Source organism: Pteropus alecto, unplaced genomic scaffold (assembly GCF_000325575.1).
Source record: "Pteropus alecto unplaced genomic scaffold, ASM32557v1 scaffold106, whole genome shotgun sequence".
Lineage (NCBI taxonomy): Eukaryota > Metazoa > Chordata > Mammalia > Chiroptera > Pteropodidae > Pteropus > Pteropus alecto.
The window spans coordinates 13,115,519-13,118,990 of NW_006442103.1; the positions used below are offsets into that span (position 1 = coordinate 13,115,519).

General features: G+C 33.4%; 1 protein-coding gene across 4 annotated transcripts in view; it reads left to right on the forward strand.

Annotated features, from left to right (window-relative positions):
• The window catches only part of HIPK1 (homeodomain interacting protein kinase 1), a 49,580-nt gene that overhangs the window by 21,107 nt on the left and 25,001 nt on the right, over positions 1-3,472 (forward strand). The gene's annotated exons all lie outside the window — the stretch shown is intronic.

Below are 3,472 nucleotides of genomic sequence, written 5' to 3' on the forward strand. Positions count from 1 at the left end.
CAATTAGAATTTTTTAAAGAATAGAATTTTCTTTATCTGCTTCTTTGTCTGAAGTTATGTTTGTAATTCTGTATTCAAAAAAGGATTTTATTTTGTTACTTTAAATTACTACTATTCCAGATGTGTAATGATTTATTAGAGTATTAACTTTGTTAACTAATATGTTTTGTGAGTTAAGATATCAAAGTAAAGATGAGGAATTGAAATTTTAAGAGTGAACTTTGGCTTATTCATAGCTATTACTTCTTTTAATACACAACACACAGTGAAGTAAATGCTCTCTGCATACTGAAACACACTGGGCCCCAGAAGCTGTGATGTATATTGGTCTCTGTAAAATTGGATTTAGGAGGGAAATCATATAAGTTGAAAAGTATGTCTCAAAACAGACAAGCTTTAGAAAAGATGCTACAAGTTCCTAAGGAGCTGCTCTGAAGGGGGAAAGTTTTGCCACGGAAATAAATTGTGAATTCTCATTTTTAAATTCTTTTTTAAAAAATCGGTCTAACCACTGTGCTACATAAGCTCTTTGAGGGCAGAGACTGTTTCATTCCACCAGCGTATCCTCAGCTCCTGACATTGTGTTTGGCACATAGTAGGTACAGGTGGCTTGGTTTGATTTTTTAAAGGAATAAATGGTTATCTGGAAGTATTAAAAGGAAAAAAAAGCAAAACAATGTTTTTCCCTGTTCAGCCTAGAATTTGACTCCTTCATCTATTTTAGAGTAGATACCAACTTCCAAAAATTTGACTCTCTGGATGTGTCTTTGAGTGAAACATGAAAAATGAGTTGCTCATGCCATAAGTAACCTGTTACATTGTACTTTGTAATTTTTCATCTTTCTTCTACTTTGGAGAAGCAAGCCAACTTTTTTTTTTTTTTTTTACAAAGAAATGTGAGGGAGATTAAATGATGGAAAACCACAGTTGGTTGAATCAAACCATTGATTGTCTTTTTTGGGTCTCAGACCCTTTTGGGAATCCAATAAAGTTATGATTCTTTTCAGAAAAATATACTGACAATATTTTGTGTACAGATGGACCCCTGATTAAGAAACCTTGCTCTGAGCAATTACAGCTTCCAAAGTGCCATTCTTAGCCTAGCTGTTTTGTGGCATCCCTTCAACCTTAGTAAACAGATTGGCACTGTAAATTTTCCTAGGAAGTGGAGCCAAATAAAATTAGATTTAGAAGCGAAGGTACAGCTGGGACTTTCCTTATAAACAAATGATCTGGTAGTTTTCAGTGTTTTTGTATGGTGCATAGATATGAAGCTGTGAATGGTAGGAAGAAGTCGGTTTTCCCATGCTAGGCAAATAGGGTGTTGCTGTTGTAGAGCAGGATGGAGGGTAGTTTATCTTGGTACAGCTCTGATTATACAAAAGGATTCCTATGGCAGCATCCTTATTCTTACAGTTGAGTTTGTTTAAACAACTTTATTGAGATAAAACTCATATACTGTATAATTCAGCTATTTAAAGTATACAAATTCAGTGGTTTTGGTATGTTCACAAGGTTGTGATTCTTTACCATAATCCATTTTAGAACATTTTCATCACTCCAAAATGAAATCCCGTATTTATTAGCAGTCAGTCCTCATTCTCCCCCATCCCTGCTCTAGGCAACCACTAATCTACTTTCTGTCTCTGTAGTTTTGACTTTTCTAGTATATCATATACATCACATACAAAAAGTTGTCTTTTGTGATGGGCTTCTTTTACTTAGCCTGTTTTTCATCCATGCTATAGCATGTGTCATAACTTCATTCCTTTTTATGGCTGAATAATATTCCTTTGTGGGTACGTATATGTATCTAAACATTTTGTTTATCCATTCATCTGTTAATGGACACTTGGGTCGTTTTCACAATTTGGCTATTGTGAATAAAGGTGCTATGAACATTGGTGTACAAGTCTTCAAGAAGCAGTTTTTAATTTTTTGAGTATATATATTGCTGGGTCATATGATAATTCTATATTTAACTTTCTGAGGAACCACTACACTGTTTTTCTCAGTGGAATTATACCATTTTACATTCCCACCAGCAATGCACAAGAATTCTAATTTCTCTATATCCTTGCTAACTTTAGTTATTTTCTGTTTTTTTTTTTTTAATTGTTTGTTTTTATTGGATATGAGGTGATATCTCATTGTGGTTTTGATTTGCATTTCCCTAATGATTAGTGATATTGAATATCTTTTCACGTGCTTATTGGACATCTGTATATCTTCTTTGGAGAAGTTTAGTCAAGTCCATTGCCCATTTTAGAATTGGTTTCTGTTGCTTTTGAATTGCGAGTGTTCTTTATATTTCTGGGTATTAACCCCTTATTGAGATTTAGGATTTCAGATATTTTCTCCCAGTCTGTGAATTGCCTTTTTACTCTATTGATCATGTCCTTTGATGTACAAAGGACTGCTTTTTCTTTTATTGCTTGTACTTTTGGTATCACATCCAAGAAATTATTGCCAAACCCAAAGTCATGAAGCTCTTCTTCTATGTTTTCTTCTGAGAGGTTCAGAGTTTTACATTTAGGTTTCGGAGCCATTTTAAGTTAATTTTGAGTGTGGTGTAAGGTCAGGGTCCAGTTTCATTCTTTTATATGTGAATATTCAGTTTTCCCAGCACAATTTGCTAAAAGATTGTTCTTTTCTCATTAAATTGTCTTGGAGTTCTTTTCAAAAACCATAAATGTAATGGTTTATTTCTGGACTGTCAGTTTTCTTCCATTGACTTACATCCTATATCTGTATACCGCTGCCACACTGTTTTGACTACTGTAGCTTCAGTCAGTTTTCAAATCAGGAAGTGTGAGTCCTCTAACTTTGTTCTTTTTCAAGATTGTTTTGGCTATTCACAGTTCCTTGAGATTCCATATGAATTTGAGGGTGGGTTTTCTGTTTCTGCCCAAAAAAGTCATTTTTAAAAAAATAGGGATTACACTGAACCCATATATTGCTTTGGGAAGTATTGCCATCATAACAGTATTGTATTTTGATCTATGAACATTTATTTAGGTTTTCTTTAGCAATGTTTTATAATTTTCAGAGTACAAATTTTACACATCTTTTGTTAAATTTATTTCTAAATATTCTTTTTGATGCCATAATGAATAGAATTATTTTCTTATTTACATTTTCAGATTTTCGTTGCTAGTGCATAGAAATACAATGAGTTTTGTAATTGATCTTGTATTCTGCAACCTTGTTGAACTCTTTTTCTAGTAGTTTCTAATAGAACTCTAGTTCTAGTAGGGTTTTTTTGGTGGATTCCTTATGATTTTCTAACTATAAGATCATGTCATCTGCAAATAAAGATGGTTTTATAGCCTCCTTTTCAATCTGGATTCCTTTTTATTCCTTTCGTAATTACTGTCTTTGAACCACTAGTACAGTGTTGAAATAGAAGTAGCGAGAGTGGACATCCTTGTCTAGTTCCTGATTTTAGGGGGAAGACATTCAGTCTTTCCCT